General features: G+C 40.5%; 1 protein-coding gene across 1 annotated transcript in view; it reads left to right on the top strand.

Annotated features, from left to right (window-relative positions):
* Positions 1 to 17,630, top strand: part of CACNA2D3 (calcium voltage-gated channel auxiliary subunit alpha2delta 3) — a 798,772-nt gene that overhangs the window by 525,218 nt on the left and 255,924 nt on the right. The gene's annotated exons all lie outside the window — the stretch shown is intronic.

The raw sequence follows: 17,630 nt of genomic DNA, 5'->3' as shown, positions 1-17,630 counted from the left end.
AATGATGACAGGTGTGTTAGATTCAGTCCTTGCCATCATTGGAGAGGCCCAGTCCTGGGGATGAATCTTGGGTCTCAACTTGGGAAGGTGGGACCACCTTCAGTTCTGACAGTGAATTGGAGCCACCGTAGAGGCCACAACTGCCTTTTTCTTCCCTTGAACAAGTGAGAAAATGCTTCAGTGGTGGTTATATAGGCACTGATTGTTGTTGCAACTCTGGCCATGGGTTCATTCTAAAGCCAAATTCCAAGGAAAAAAGATTCTGGTGCCGAATTAGCTTAAAAGGAGGAGTGTTGCCAATCATCAAATAATGGCTCAATGGCCAGGTTTCTTGTGTAATTGCTGGGTGATTTTTCATAGTGATAATGAATCTGATGGGAGTGGCATTTTTCGTTTATTGATTGTAAATGTTCTCAGAGGGCCCCTCTCCCATCATTTGTGTCGGGATTAACATCACATTAATCGCTGTAACCCAGACCAGCCGTCCTCCAGAGTGATCTCAATGGCTGCCATGGGCCAGCTTTTCTCTCCACGAGCTCTCTCATTCCTGCTGCTCTTCTGGCAGCTGCAGGCAGATACAGGGCAGGAGCAGCATGTGGGAACCCATCTTGGGGGACAGCAAAGCAGCCTGCACCCCCCGCACACAGCCTTAAAGTACACAGTGGGACCATGGAAATACAAACTGGTCAGGAAGGGGTAGCCCGTCCCCAGGAGAAATCACCCTGAGTGGAGATGGGTGTTAAGCTGAAAAACCATCTCTGATTGCCAGGGAGACCTTGGGCTTTTATCACGTTCAGAGTCTGACCCAGTTTGGTTTAGAATCATGGAAGTGAAATAACTAAGCCACCCCATTTGTGTCGGCACCACACTAACAGTAAAAACAGAGCAACAACAGTGATGGTTTCATCTCTTCCTCATATGAGTGGTTGAGTAAGGCCGGGGAAGAGGAGAGGAGGAGGGCAGCCAGCTAGTAACGGACTGATCCAGACACCCAGTGATTCTGTGTACAAACCCTGAACAGCCAGTTGGGTCTGTCATCTTATTTGTTTCATCAATGTAAAAAATATAAAACAGAGTCTCTGTGGGACTAGCACCTGGATAAACAGACAGATCAGTAGAGCAGAAGGTCCAAAAAAAAAGATCCACCTACATATGGAAATTTAGTTTGTGATAAAGGTGGCATCTCAAATCAGTAGGGCTAGGATGGGCTTTGTAATAAATGCTTTTGGGAAAACTAGATAGCTATTTAGAAAAAGATAAAATTAGTTATTTTCTTCACATCACACCGGAGAAAAATATCCAAGGGGATCAGAGACCTAAACTGTAAAAAATGAAACCATATAAGCACTAGAACAAAATCTAGTGAATTCCTCTATAACCTGAGTCCAGAGAATGGCTTTCTAACAATGACTGCAAAATCCAGATGCAATATAAATAAAAATAGGTTTGACTACTTAAAATATAAACAAAACAAAACCCAACTTTTATAAGTAAAAAAATCAAGCACAGTCAAAAAGAAGCAAAATCAAAAAGCAAGTGGTAAAATAGGAGAAAATATGCAACATATAGCACACATAAAGAACTAACAATCCTAATATATAAAGAACTTTCAAAAATTAAGGGGGAAACCCCAAAACTCCTATAGAAAAAAATGAGCAAAAAAAAATTCACACAAAAATAATAAAAATGGTTTTTAAACATATGAAATATGTACAACTTACACATTGTAAGAAAAATGCAAATTAAAGTATGGTTTGAGATACCATTTCTCTCACCTATTAGAGTGGCAGAAATGAAAAGCTTAACTTTGTTGGTGAGGCTGTGTGAAAGGGACACTTGTACATGCTTGTGGGAAGACAGAATGGGGTATAGGAAGGGGAAATGTGCATTTACCCTTTGAGCCAGAAATTCTACTTCTAGGAATTAACCCTGAAGATAAACCTCCAACAATCCAAAAATACATACGCACAAGTTTGTTCACTGCAGAATTGCTTGTCATTTCAAAATATTGAAAGTTACCTAAATCCCCAACCATAAGAGATCAATTGGATAAACTGTGGTACATGGATGTAATGGAGTCTTAATGTTAAAAACAAACAAACAAACAAAAAGCCTGGCATATTTTGTGCCAGACAGTAACGAAGCACTCAAAACCACGAGGTCACATCAAAAGGCCCAAGAATCAACGTGAAGGGGCTCTCACTGGTCAACTCTGGGACAATTTGAGCCTAAAATTAAATAGAAGAGTAATGGACTATAACTTGAATAAAACAAATCAATGTGTTCTAAATAAGTAAACAAATCTCAAACCGGTGGACTAAATAGATGATGAAATGGATGGGAAGGAGTGCGGTGTGCAGAGGGCAAAATGGGATGCTGCCTGGTGGGTGAGGAGGGAGGGCATCATGAGATGGAAAATCACCAGTGGGCAACCATTTTAGTAAAGCTTGATTAGGGTGAAGGTCATCCATGGATGCTAAATCTAGGGGGGAGCTTTGATGATGAGCAGGATATTTTCATGGTCTCAAAGTGCTTCCCTAGAGAATTTTGACTAGTTAGGAGGAAAAAATAAGAAAAATAGTATCTATCCAGTGGGAGAATCCAGAAAAATCTTGAGCAGGTCTTCAAAATTAGTGTCATTAATGAGAAGCAGATAGACATTGTGTGCCTTTGGTGAAGGACACATCATACGTTACATCATACGTTTAGAGTGTCCTGGCTGGGGTTACATAACCTGAAAATCATGGGGAGGAAGAGAATAAAGCTTTGTATCAATGTAGCATCTTGCTTTAGATAATGCTAATCATTTAAATAAATTGTTCTAGATTTGCTAACCACGTACATACATATTTACACACACATATATACGTTTATATATGGGTGACAGTTACAAGAGAGGGAAAACCCATTGCTACTGCAGCTTTTCCACTAAAGAACTGACAGCAATAGTGAAGAAAATGGTCTGAAAGCAGCTCTGGGCAAATGGTGCAGAGGAGTTGTCTTTGAAGTCTTGTGCTTCATCGTAAACATTTATATGAAATTTTCATTCTGTGCCATAATCATCTTTACTTACTTTAAAATAAAATAATGCTTTAAGTGGCTCATTATTAATTAAAATGGTAGATCAAGATGACAGAGCTCATTTATTCTACCTCTTCAAGAACCTTTTGATGCACATAAAACTAAACCCCTAGAATATGTTTGTCCCTGAAATGATAGCTCAGCACTGCCTCTGTGTTGTATCTTTGCAAATAGCCCTGATAAATAAATCCCCTAGTAGAATGTTCTGAGGGTTCTTTCTCATCTTGGTGGTACTGAGAAACCTGTTGGGTTAGGAAGGACATTGGGGATTCCATCTTCCTTTTTCATAGGCCTGTTAGGTGAGGAGAAGGCAGCTACTGCTCCAACAGGTGCCTCACTGGCCAGGAAGCAGCACCCCTTCAAACTCATCATCTGGGCCTGTATCTACCAGGGCAAGGGCAAAAGCCCCTTGTTATTTATATGGAAACAAAATTGGAATCATTTGCTAAACTCGTCTGCAGAGTCTAAATTCTAAGATGAGGCCACCAACTTTAGAACCACCCAGACAATGAATAAGGTATGGGAATCAGCAATTGCAAGTTCATGACCATCCTGACACATCCAGGACAGTCCAAACCCAGGATTGCCCTAATGTGTCCCACCTTGCAATAATTAAAGAGACCAAACTCAGGAGCACTTGGCACTGGGAATGGTGACCCCATTTTAATAATATCCTGGTAGGGTTGGTAGCTGTGGAATTTTTTTGATATTTGAACATACTTATAATCGACCTTAGCAACTTCTTTAGAGGCTTTCCAAGGCATTTATTTACATAGTTGCAGAAGTAACAACTTCCTTTTTATATTCATAATTTACAGATTTACATAATGTTTAATTAATTTATACCATTATGATAAAATTACAACTGCTGTTCATCATAACATTTCTGCTGACCAGTGATTTCTCCAGGAGCCTGGTTCTTGTGACATTGTAGTCTGAATGTGCCTTTGATTCCTTTAGAACTTGTGACCCTACTGATTTATATCATTTCTACCAAATACAAAGGAAGTTGATTATCTAGGTACTAGGTACTAGTTGATTATCTAGTAAATTTGGACACTCGATCCCACAAGTTTGCTTAATATGGTCCTAAAAGTCTTCTTCCTCCTTAGTTATCTGGTGGTAAATGCAAAAGGAATTCCTATTTGCTTGACTCATCAGTTATTGTGGTTGAAAACCCAGCAGCAACAAATATAATAATATAATTGATTTAATACTTTAAGTGAATAGCTTGTAATGACCTGAGAGTATAGTACTTTCCCTCTTTATTAATTTTACATTAATTCATACAGTTCTGGGTCTGGACAAGATCAAGATAAAAGTTTGTGAACAGAAGCTGAGTTAGGATTTTTGCACGTGAGAGTCCAAGGTTGTGTTTAATCCAGCCTGATCTAGAATCGAGACAGACAGAATTTTCCTTTCAGGGTCCATCCTCCCTGACTATTACTACCAGTCTGATTAAATATTCTGTTTCCTGCCTGGCTGTTCTATTCAATTTGCTCTCCTGGTGAAGCCCAAATAAATGAATTAATGTTAACAGCATTAATTATGTTTAATCTAATAAGATTTCATGTATTAATTGACAAAACAGCGAACACCAGAATTCTGAAATTCACGGGCTTCTCATCTGAATACAGGTTGTGCTGCACAGTCATTATCTCTTAGGTGCAGAGCAAAAAATCATTAACAATAGAATTTGCTCTATTTTGTAAGCAAATAACTTACGTTTTCCAGTTGGGTCCTAATCATCTTGGGAATGCTTCCCAACTTAGTACGCAGAGTAGAACATGCATCAGACTGTGGAAGCACCAGCATCCCTGATCAACCCCTCCAGGGGAGTTTGCACAGACCACAGTGACACGTAGAAGGGAAGCAAAGAAATCTTTTAGAAACAGCGGGAATGTGACCATTTAAAATAATGAGAATTCATTACCAAGCTCCCCTGCCCCTCCCGTCTGCTGGTAATACAATTCAGTGCGAAATTTGTAGGAACTTTCAAACCAATTTAGTTTCATTTGCAAATTGGACGTGTATCCCTCTTCCTCACCCCCCACTAAGTCCAACGCGGAGAAAATGCTTTGCATATGATAAATTGCACATTTGTTTTGGTCTCCCATCTCAGAATGGCACCTAGGCCATTTAGGAGTCATTTGGGTGATTGCTTTAGGCTACAACATCTTACTGCCTAGAAGCAATTACTCAGGGGGTTGAAGCCATCATAAGGAAGTTGTTGGGGCTTGGAAGCTGAATTTACAGTATTTTCCCCAAGACACCACTGCATATCAAAGAAGTGCAAATCGTCAAAACAAAAAGACACTCTTAAAGAGAAACATAAACCATCCTGCTGGGTTGTGGAACAGAGAATGCCATCTGCATTACATGGCATGGAGGAAACTGATTATGTTGGGACCTCTATTTCATAGCAGATGGGTTCATTAAATTTAATAGCCTCCAGAGCCTTTAGAAACCGTGTTGAGAACATGCGGAGCATGCTGTGACACTTCACTTCTGGCCCTGCAGTCATTATAACTCTGGCATAGACCATAAATACTACAGTACTTTTATTTCCATTGAAACAGATTACTGTTATAATTATTTTTTTTGCCAGGAGATGGTGATGTTAAAAATTGGTGCATTCTTGATTTCATGTGCTATTTCTATTCATCCAAATATTTTCCTCTTCCATTTGATTCTAGATTTCACTATTAAATAGGATTTTTTTTTAGCTCAACCATTTTTTTTTCTCCTTGAGTTGGTGTTACAAAACTATGAATCAAAGGCATAAAATTATTTTCTTTAGGAAAGATGATATGTTCTAACACCCTGTATCGATGACTGTCAACTAGTAGAAAAGTTTAGGGCTGAAAATGAAAAAAAATTTTTCAGATTTCAGGTGGTTTTTTTTTTAGATTTTTAGATTTATTGTTGTTTCTGCTATTATGGTATAGTAGTTTTCAACTATCTATAATAAGAGGACAGCTTCTAGAAATAGATAAGCCCTTAAAAAATAAAATCACTAAGCCTGAATAATAATTTAGCATGATAGATTGTTCAGCAGTCTTTGTTTACAAGTGACAGTACCCAACTCAAAGTAACAAAGGTCAGAAAGGGAATTTGTTGACCTGCAAGCAAGATATCTGTGTAGTTCTCTCTTGAGGCATGACTAGATTTAGGGATCAATCCTATTTATTTTGACTTGTTCCTTGATTGTTATATGCTTATTCCCAGCAGACTGTAGCTACTGAGTGGCAAAGATGGTCTCTACCATCCACTAACTTTCATTATCTTTATAGCCCTTGCCCTTCCAGCATCTGTGTCAAGTCTACGATAGGCTGTTTGAGTCACAACCCCATACTGAGAAGTGAGATGGAGCTGCTAACTGATGGTCTGAATCTCACAGAGTGGGGAAGAAACCAGTCCCAAAGGGAACTGATACTGGAAGGACTGAGAAGTAACAGAGTCCTGCATACAACTTGTTTGTAGAAGCCAAAACTAATCCATGCCCAAGATCGTGTTTCCCATCGGTATGGTATTCATTATGATACCATGCTTTTAGGCACTGGAGCTTTTTATCTAGTCAAATGTTTCCGTGGACCGTTGATGAAACAAACATATAGAAGCAGAGTACTCTTGTAGACATTGGGGGATGGAGGCATGGAACCCTGGTTGCTTGGCCACCTCCTGAATGCCTAGGGAAGCTCAGAAGCACTTTTTTGCTCCTCCCTGACCCTGCAGAGCCTAAGTAGTATACCGAGTAATTGTTGAGTCAATGTCTGAGAATGGCAAAATGGGATTCTCTGCTGTGGATTATGTACTGTGCCTTTACAACAAGATACTGGGTTGGGTTCGGTTAGGAAAGATTGGGAGGTTGTGTCTGTGGTTGTATTAGAAAACCAAATTGTCTGTGCTTTTTTTCCTCAAACGCCTGCTGTATTTTTCATATTTTCTGGAGACCAGTTCTCCTGTCAATCCTCATTCATGGGTGAAACACGGTCTCCTCCAAGTCCTACTTTACATATGTCCCAGTTCAAACCCAACAGAGAACAACTCAGTGTTTGTGTATCTGAGTTCACTTCTGAGCAAAGTACATAACTTTCTAGTCCATGGTTCCTCTGAGGTCAGATGTCTACCCGTTATCCAATCAGCCAGGGCTGGGGAAAGGGCATGTGATAGAAACAGGTCAGCCAAGGCTGTGAATAGCCGATTCTGAAAGAAGGAGGTGTGGGTAGGAGGAAATGACTGGAGTCTCAAGGAGTTGGCATTTCTAGATTTCTGTCTTTCCATGTAAGGCTTCTGTAAGTTGCATCCCCAGCTGGGCTCTAATACTAACTCTTGGGAGCATGTCTTCTTTCCTCTTTTATTCCTAGGCTCATGGCTTCCTTTTAGCCCAAGTTGCCCAAACAAGTGTCCCCCAGTCCTCTCCTTGCCTCCCAAATCTTTGACCCTGCCCTTCCTCCACCCACCATCCTGCTATGTGGGTGGTAGGAAGCCCTCTCCCTTGTGCCTTCTGAGTGCTAAGGGAGGTATTTTGGCCACCACAACCAAATCCGTACTGCTTTTTTCCCCCTTCATGGCCCAGATATTTAGGCAACTTAGATTCTCAGAGCTGATTCTCATGCTTTGACATGGTTTAAACTAAAATGAACACATTCCTCTTATTACCAGCATGAAGAACAATTAAAATAATCCCAGAGAATCAGCCTGTGGTTTGATACCAGCTGCCAGTTTCTCCTGCTGTGCACAGGATTTTCCCCCTGTAAAAGATTTAATTCTTTCACTCTTAAAACTTAAGGTTTGTTGTGCCAAATATAAATGTATTGTCTATGAGGCCATGCCTCAAAGATACTGTAGATAAGGGTATCTCAATGGACTTGGGCTCTTAAACTGCTGCTATTGAACAGTGGCAGACAACCACTCTTTTGCTTCCTCTTGCCATTAAAAATTATTCCTTCATGGCCTTTCAAACCTGCTTGTGAGTGATATGGCAACTGGGGGCTCCTTCAATCTTATTCTGCTGATAATACGCACTCCTGTTAGATGTCCAGACCAAGCATGAGGCTCTGTGCCAGTTCCTCAGGGGAAATTCTGTCTTGTTCTGAACAAAGAAAGGAAAAGCAAAGACAATAGTTTATTCAGGCAAAAGGAACATGTTTTCAAATCAATTTCTAATATGTTTAATAAAAAAAATCTGGAACATCACCATCTTTGCTGGTGGATGGAAACAACTGTGAAGCACTCTTATAATTGATTTCTCTTCTGAAGTGATCAAATTTAAAGGTGGCCTGAGATGAAGCAAAGCTGAGTACTCGTCCCAGAGTCTCTTTCTCTCCCACGGTTAAGGAGCACATGTTTCCATGGGAAGGATCCTTCCTTTGAGAAGGATAGGATTCAAATGCCCTGTTTGTTCATCAGTTGACCTCTCGTGGTGTTCCAATGGGTGTTCCTCTCGTGGTGTTCCAATGAGGACAGTGGGCAGGACTGTCCTCACACCTTACCCACTATTAAAATACAAAGGAACTTTTAAAAAAGGTTTTGGTACTGTCAGAATTATATTTGGCTGTGGGTATATAATGAGTATTCAGGAAGTCCTTAAAAATAATCCCTTATACTTGTTTTGCATTTCCTGGCTTTCAATGTGCTTTCCTGTATGTTGCCTCCAAGTGTCTTATCAACAGAGCCCCACCATCGCCGACCTCTCTCCCTCCCTCTCATAACATCAGCCATGCTCGTAGCCTTTTTGTTGCTTGAACACCCCCAAACTTTCTCCCTCCTCTGGGCTTTTTTTTTTTTTTTTTTTTTTTTTTTTTCCGGTACGCGGGCCTCTCACTGTTGTGGCCTCTCCAGTTGCGGAGCACAGGCTCCGGACGCGCAGGCCCAGCGGCCATGGCTCACGGGCCTAGCCGCTCCGTGGCATGTGGGATCCTCCCAGACCGGGGCACGAACCCGCATCCCCTGCATCGGCAGGCAGACTCCCAACCACTGCGCCACCAGGGAAGCCTCCTCTGGGTTTTTGAACAATCTTCTTCTGAACTGGAAAGACTGCCCTCCCATTCTGCTCCTTTACGGGGGGCGGGGAGAATTATTCCCATTTGCTATGTCTCAGCTAAAATGTCACCCCTCACATGCCTATTGACTTTCTATTTCAGATCCCTATTTCCTTCATAGAAAGTATGATCATTTATAATTATTATAATTATTTCAATTAGGTACTTAGATATTTTTTCGCTCTTTAAAAATCTTTTTTTTTTTTTTTTTTTTTGGTTTGTCCCAATGATAATGTAAGGAACAGGTCAAAGTCTGTCTTGTATCCCTGCAGTCTAGCACTCTGCCTGGCACACAGTACCACACACTCAATATTAGCTCAGGGAAGCTAAGTGGTTTGTTTTTAGTCATATCACCAATCTCTTTTTACTACTCACTAGAGTTTGTTTCTACCATTCTGCACTACATGTCTCCTTAAAAAGTACAATGAGACACCAAGAATTAGGGAAGAAATAATAAAGAATACTGATTGCAGAGTAGATGGTGGTCCCAAGGTAGAGTTTAAAATATTGTTCCCGAAATGCAATTGTCATATTTGTCTTTCCTTTTGAATACCTAGCTGAATGATCAAGTTTAGGTCTGAAGCAACTGGTTTTTCTGAATGCCAACTTCAACTACTCAGTGGCAGTCACTGATTTCAGATGGAAGAACAGGGAACTTCAGGGAGTGAACCAGAGTTCTGCAGTGCTCCCTTTTTATGCATGTTGTTAAAAGCGATATGTTGGGGAAAGGGCTGATTGCTTGAGGCATATTGTTTATACTACATTACTTAGGTCTGATGGAAAAGTTCCTAACGGTGGTTTTCTTGCTAAAGATATGGTTTATGGATGAAGAGTGGAATGTGATTTTTTTGGTAGGGCATCATAATAATTTAGGTGGACTCCAAGGAAACTTGATATTGGGAGAGGTCGGGAAAAATATTCATGTCCATGGAAATTCTTTAGCATTAGCACTCAATTCTCCATCAAAATATAAATGCTGTCTGCTTTAAATTACTGTCCTGATTCAGGCCAAGTTAATTACTCTGGCCCAGACTGGAAAGGAAAATTCCCAGAAAGTCTGATATGATAGAATGGTAGTGTGTTTTCTGAAGATGCTGAGAAATGCTTAATGAATTCGTGTTTCAGTATAACTTTTGCAACAGAATACTAAGGGAATGAGAGGGAAAAAAAAATCATAGATTTTTGGCAGCTGTTCACCATCATAGCACTTGACAATCTGCTTCTTGTTTAGTTTTCTGTTACGTGAAAGCATGGAATTCTCAAGTTAAAAAATATTGATCACTGCATGACAATACGTATGTAAAAAACGGTATTGTGTTGAAAAAGCTCTCCTTTTAAAGTGAGATTACTGACTCTATTTTGTTATTAAAATGTGTGGGTCATTTTACTTTGAAAATAATGTTGTTTTGTTAAACATAAGTTACTTAAAGGTTAAAATAATCTTAATTTTAATTATTAATATTATTAAGAACAGATTTTTCAACCAAGTATAACTGAATGCAAACAAGAACAAACTTGGAAAAGAAAATTGGTGGCTGGGAATGCAGAAATGTGTTGAGGGTTGTATCTTGGCCACAATATATAGGTTCACAGCGGCCCTTTGCTATATTGGCAGAAGCATACATTTTTGAAGGTCTGTTGATTTCCCCAGACTTCATGGAATCTAGACCAAGTTTGTCAATTCCCCATTTTTCTTGCCATGATAAGCCAACCTAGGGGCTGTATTAGGAGCATTCAGAGTGTATGGACTTTATGGCCCTTGTTGGGGAGGGATAAATTTTCCTTCTTTAGGTTCTTCTGGCTGGTCTAAGAATTAAATTGACATGAGACAGATTAACAGGAGAAAATCAAACAAAAGTTTAAAAACAGGGATACATTGCAGAGGAAAACTGAATAACTTACCAAAATGGCAGAAATCCTCACCTTAAATATCATCTTCAGCTAAAGACAAAAGAGGATGTTGGGGGTAGTGGTTTGGGATTTCAAAGGGGAGGAAAGCAAGTGACATGGAGATGGAAAAACAAACAAAAGTTAAATGTTAGCTGGGCCAGGCAGAGACAATAGGACACAGAACAGACTCTGATCTCTTAAGAGTTTCCCTTACCACACCTAGTCCATATCCTTGCAAGTATCTCCAATGATAGCTGTCTTCTGGGAACAAGTCCTCTTATCTAAAGTCTTTTAGGCAGTTAGGGCAAAAGTCAAAGTTTCTTTCTGAGTCATTTGGGGCTTGAGGTTTTTCAGCTCAAAATAATCCACATGCCAAAGAGACATTTTAGCATGGCCAGCTTTGCTCCCCTACACCCTCTTATCCAGCTGTATTGCTCCTTCTCTGTAGTTGTCAGCAAACAGGATCATCTACTCTGACCATATTTGTTCTAGGGATACCTGTGGAACCAGATGTTTGGTTACCTAGTTCATTGACTAGGCACCTACTAAGCTGAGGGTCAGTCCCTACACTGGGCACTAGGGTGTCATAGCTTTCATTTTTAGGAAATACGGTTTAAGTCCCTTCAGCGAACAATCCAAGCCAATTAGGTAATTTAAAATTATTAGATTATTTTTGGTAGTGATTGGCAGCCTCCAACATTTAGGGGCAAGGGCTATCCGTCCTTTCACTCACAATCTACCAGGCTATGGTGAAAACAAGTCTCAGACAAATTCTGCCATCCATGGGAACATTTATTGGAAGCATGCACAAAAGCCGACCAACTTCTGAAAGTTCAAGCCACAGCTCTCTATCCTTTTAGGTGGTCTGATGCCATCTTGCATCAGAACAAATGCATTATTTGCAGGAGTCGGTTTAACATTCTATTTGGAGTCAGGTGACCAAGAAGCAGGAGTCAGCAATTGGAGGCAAGACTGTTTAACAATCAGGCCTGGGGCACTATTCCTAAAAACAGAGGCCGCTGAGCTCCAAAGCCTTTATGTGGGTTCATGCAGAGAAAGGTGGGGCCTCTGCAGTCTATGGCACCAATCCACAAAGAATGGATACCTCCAATTTACCAATGAAAATCATTTCTAATGCCCATTATGGTAATTGACAAAACCTCTGGTGTTAGTCAGAGATAAATAACTGTAGCATATGTTGCCTTTTGCTTAAATACTAGCTGGGATATGTATTCCTGATTAGGGCAGTTGACTACCTCTGAGATATAGATTGCAATGAGCATACACATTTATATCACACCATCTATGCTGAAGTATTCTACAGTATGCTGAAGTATTCTACAAAACAATTGTATATTGTATACAATCAGCGTTTCTTCTTTGTGAAATGGGAATAATAATGGTGCTGATCTCATAGAGTGAAGATTAAAAATGATAAGACTGCTTAGTACCATGTCAGGCACATAGCAAGTATTCCATAAATGCTCATCATTATTATCTAGAAATTCCAAATAACATTATTTATTATTGTTCCATACATAGAGTCTTATGGAATGAACTCTGCCTTAGTTTTATTTTAGACTTGCCAAATTCTGACATTCTCCAAAAGAAAGGGGGAGACAGTCAGGCATTTATTTCCCTTCCCAGCAGAAGGGCATCCCCGAGTTGCCTTTGCTCTTTGTAGCTACATGCCTACTCTAAGTGGTGTGTCCAGCTTGTCCTGCCTGGAAGCTCCATTCCATGCTTGGGAATGAGAGAGAAAAAAAAAAGTGGTCTACATGCCATTGCCCCTCATTGTCTCAGAAGTCTTTATGACTGTGTCACTTAGAAACAACTAGAGTAAGAAGTAATTACAGTGCCAGAATCTCATGCTACGGCAGGCAGGTATGAATCAAGAAGCTTAGGAGGAAAAGCTGAGCTGAGAAAACTAACGGTGATCTTCAGAAGCATCCTTCCCGACAGTGCAGTTAGCTAGGCCTCATTTGAGCAGCACAGTAAGAATGCTAGAGCCATCGGTTTAGGGCAGTTAAAATGCACCCCAGACCCTGTACTAAGTGCTTTTGTGTCCCTGTCAGGTGGGCCTTATCTCCATTCTCCAGATGAGGAAGCCTAGGCTTAGGGAGATTGAGGAATGTGCCCAAGGAGATGGGATAATTAGTGGAACAAATACGATTCAACCCTAGGTTGCCTGCTTGGGTGTGAGGCCTGTTCTCTCCCATGGGGCGTGGGAGGGTGTCTCACATTTATGTATGTGCTGTCATGAGGAGCTAGCCCCACCAGCTACATTACAGATGCCAAAGTCTTTAAAATGCCTAATGTGGGATTAGAAATGTCCTTCCCATACCCACAAGCCTGAGTTACATTGCTTCTACTGAATTTTGAAAAACTGACGGAACTGCTTTGGGATATGAAGACAGGGAGCCTGACTTATCCTGAATTAGGTTCCGCATAGCATTGGCAACCCAAGATAGGAAACTTTAAATTTTGTAACATGCATCTCTCACATGGAGAGTTCTCTGTGCTGTATTAAATGACAGAAGGAAAACTCAGCTCATCACACTTGTAAAAGAAACCGCAGCATTCCTGGGTTTAAATCTGGAGTCATAACAATTCTATCTGATGGGCTTTTAAATATCCTGGAATTTGCATTTTGAATGTGTTATACATCACAAAAGGATTTTGATGGTGTTATCACAGCAAACGCTGTAATCACATCCTGTAATTTATATAATGCCAACTGCTGTCGCTGTGTCAAAAATCATGATATGCTATTCCTGATCTATATAGCTTCTCTCCTGAAGGAAATTGAGGGTCCTGAATCAGACTTCTTAGAGGCATTATTAATGACTTTGAATGGAAAGTCTGGCCACCTTGATGGGTAGTCAGGCAAGCCAAGCAGTGAGTTAATAAGTAGATCAAAACTTCAGATACAAAATTGAACTAGACAAGGTGTCCTGAAGGCAGGCCATAACAGGGTGTTTGAACCTTGGGATTTAGGAAGCTGAGCAATCTAGGAGACCCTACATTGCCCAGAGCAACAGGATCTGTGGTTCATGCTGGAGGCCTTCCAGGAGGCTAATTAACCTTGGGGCTAAGAGTTTGTCTCTCTCAGACCTTGCCTCTGGTCTGAATTTTTGCTCACAGACTGCTTTGGATGGGGCCAGGAGGCGAAGCAGTGACCTCATCAGGCATTTCTTTTCTGAACTCTGCTTTTTCTAACCCCCTCAAATCAGCTTTAAGTTCTTTTTCCTTTTTAAGACAAGGTGACCACATTTAACCTCTTCCCTCCATGCCCAATCACTGCCAAATGTTCCCCTCCAAATCAAAACTCCTCAGGAAAGATTTGGGACCAATAGGAAATGAAAGAGAGGCCCCAGGGCAGAGCCTGGGATGAAAGAGTGCGGAACAAAATTGTTCTGTATAAGAAAATAGGACAAATGAAAAAGCAGACGTGCTTCCTGAGAGAAGAGGGAGGACAGCAGCCTTAGCAAGAGGGTAGGGGCCTGACCTCAGAAATGCTTTAAGGAATTTAAGGTCTTTTCAAGGGCAGGGATAACTCTTATTTAATTTTATGTTATTTTCTCTGCTGCAGTGTAACGTCCCATGTTTTACCAAAAGTCCAGTACATTTTCTCAGGCCTCAGAGAAATTTTGAAGGGAAACTGTGGGAATTTTTCTGTTTTCTACATCTGTATACTCCCGGGAAGGGAATGAGGGGTTGTGCACGTAGGATGGTGAGGTAGTCCACAAATAGAATGAATCCAACAGGAGCGGGAGCTCAGAACAAGTGTGGCTGGAATCCAGAAGCACTATCTTTCCCTAGGACTCCAGCAGCACCAAGCAGCTTCCCTCAACATGAGATGGATCTGGGTCAGGTGTATCTAAGTCCCACTGTTAGAATATCTTGGCTGAAATGTATGTTTCTACCAGAAGTTCAGTAGGTTACAAAATGTAGAGAAAGGGTCAGGAGATATTACTTTCAGTTTTCTATCTCGTGCCATGTTACATGACATCTGCTCCTCAGTTTCTCCAACTGAGAAATGGGGAGATTGTTCGAGATCAGGGCATCTCAAAATCTGACATCCAGCCATGTGTGAATTTCAAGCAGTCTGAGATCCCTCCCATCAAAACCTGTCCACAAACATGTATGATTTCTCCATCATTTCCCCACAGTGTTAAGAACCACTGGACTAGATCTCTAAGGCTTATTAGTCTAGCTATATAGGCCTGTTTTTGCCTTGTTTTGTTGTAAATTGTTTCACGTTATCTAATTAAATGACAAATAAAACACATTAATCATTTGCTGTAAGGATGTGCAGAAGCCAGCAAGCCCAAATGCAGATCCTGCATTGCATGTCTTATTATACAGCGATGTCATTGACAGGAGATAGGCCCACTGAAGACAGCCCCAGTTGATACCAAAGAACAGTGGCCCAGAATATCCAGTGAACCCTGTGATTCCTTATTCTTGGCAAGTGAGGCAAACACCTATGTCACTGGGTTTGAGATACAAGTCCTTTTGATTCCGCTCCCAAAGTATATCTCAAATCTTCTCCCTTCTCGCCATTTGTAATGTGCCATCCACCCTCTACCCTGACTAGACCATGCCTGTAGACTTCTAATTGGTCTTCTGGTTTCACTCTTATACCTCTGGGTTTCTCCCTGTCTTTCGTTCAGTTCCTTGGAGGTGAGCACCTGCCCTCACTTGTTTCCTGGCTGACTCTTATTTAATCTTTGGTTCTTAAATTACAAACCCCTTCCATGACTTCCCAGATAGAAAGAGACCACCTACTACTCTCTCATAGAATCAGTTCTTGTGCTAGATGGCACTTAGCCAGCCACCTTATTGTTGCATATTGCTTGGGCTAATTTTAAGGTTATGTCTCTCTGGCTTACTCTAACTTATACATGGTAGTGACTTTTTTTTGCCATTGTATTCACCATATCCAACACAGTACCACACAAATAGTAGGATGGGTAAATTAATGGTATAGAGGAAAGGAAACTTATTCCTCTGCCCTCTTAAGTTTAATGATATAGGCCCTGCAAATTAAACTGACAAAAAATGAACTAACAGGAAAAAAGGTTTATTATGTGTGCATATGGAGGTCTTCATAGAAAAGAAGTAAAGAATCAAAGAGGCAGTTAGATCTGGGTATAGGAGAATGGGATGGGATTTGTATATACCATTTTAACAAAGAGAGATAAATTTGTGGAGAAGTGACAAGACAAAGGAAAATGTGTTTGGGCTTCTAGGGGTGGTAAAGTATGGGAAGGTAAATATACAGGGGAAAACTAATGAAATGGAAGGGTTACTTTAGTAAGGTGTACTTTGCAGACTCAATCTCATGAAGTCTCTGAGGTGATAAGAGCATTTACCATGATTAAGAGTTGTTTTCCTATTCCTGGTATGGGAGAGGGAATGGGGGGACACGTCCACAAAAGGAAATTTATACCCTGCCTTTAGACAGAAAGAGGGAGGGTACACAGCTTTTCCTGCATCTCATCTGCTGTTTCTTAATTGCCTTCAGCTCAAGATAATCCATATGCCAAAGTGTCATAATCCAGGGTGGTATACTCTGATCCCCTTGATAAAATAGGTAAAATAGTCTCCACTTGAAGGAACGTGATTTGATTCTTCTTGTAGTTGAATCTATTTGCCTGACACTTATTTATTCTTAAAGTCTCTTTTTAAGTACTGCCTCCTCTGGGGACTCGTTCCTGCTCTGAGTTCATGGCCCAGTTATACAGTATGGTTATCTTTAGTTTATTCCTATGTCTTCCCAATTTGTAGCATCCCAGCACAGAGTAATAATTAAATCTCTTATGTCTACCACTCTTCCCTGGCCTAAGGGCTGATGCTTAATAGATATTTAGTAGGTAAATAAAAAGCAAAGAACTACATTATTTGTTCTGATAGGTTTAAAAGTAAAAAAATTGTAATGATTTTATCACTTAATTATAACCCAGTGGATAAACAGTTTGCAATTTCACATCCATCTGATCTATGCGTGGTTAAAAAAAAACACAACTGATTGATTTTACATACGGGATATTGAAACTGGGGACAATGTGGTGATACCTCAATGAGCCTGTATATTCTTTATCTTTGCATGTGGCCCGCATACCCAGTACTCATGAATGTTCATTGTGTGATTGAGTTCATAAATATATGACTTAAACTTGCTTTTATGGTATAGATTTTCAAATTTTCTAATATGGAGCTGTGGAAGCCATTGTTATTTGAAAGGACTCTATGGGTTTTATTCCTTGCCTGCTTATTCAGGAAGGTCCCATCTCCACTCAAGTACTCACTGTCTAAGTATGGGGGAACATCTGTCGGGGGACCCAGATACCTCACTGCCCTCAAGACTCCTGATGTCTCTGTAGTGACTGCCTTACTCTTAGTATCCACTGGAGTCAGGTGTGTCTCAAAAAAAAAATGCACTTGAAATTCCCCAAATGAGAAGGAATGGGAAACCTGGGGTTACTGAGGAACTGACCTTTGTCCTTCTCAACACTGTGCTGTCGGTAACCACTCCGAAGAATTTCTGAGGCTCTTGACAACTGAATGGAAATTGGGAAAATAATCACTGAATTCTGAGTTTGAAGACTG

This window comes from Physeter macrocephalus, chromosome 18 (genome assembly GCF_002837175.3).
Source record: "Physeter macrocephalus isolate SW-GA chromosome 18, ASM283717v5, whole genome shotgun sequence".
Classification (NCBI taxonomy): Eukaryota; Metazoa; Chordata; class Mammalia; order Artiodactyla; family Physeteridae; genus Physeter; species Physeter macrocephalus.
This window is presented reverse-complemented; position numbering and strand designations above follow the sequence as displayed.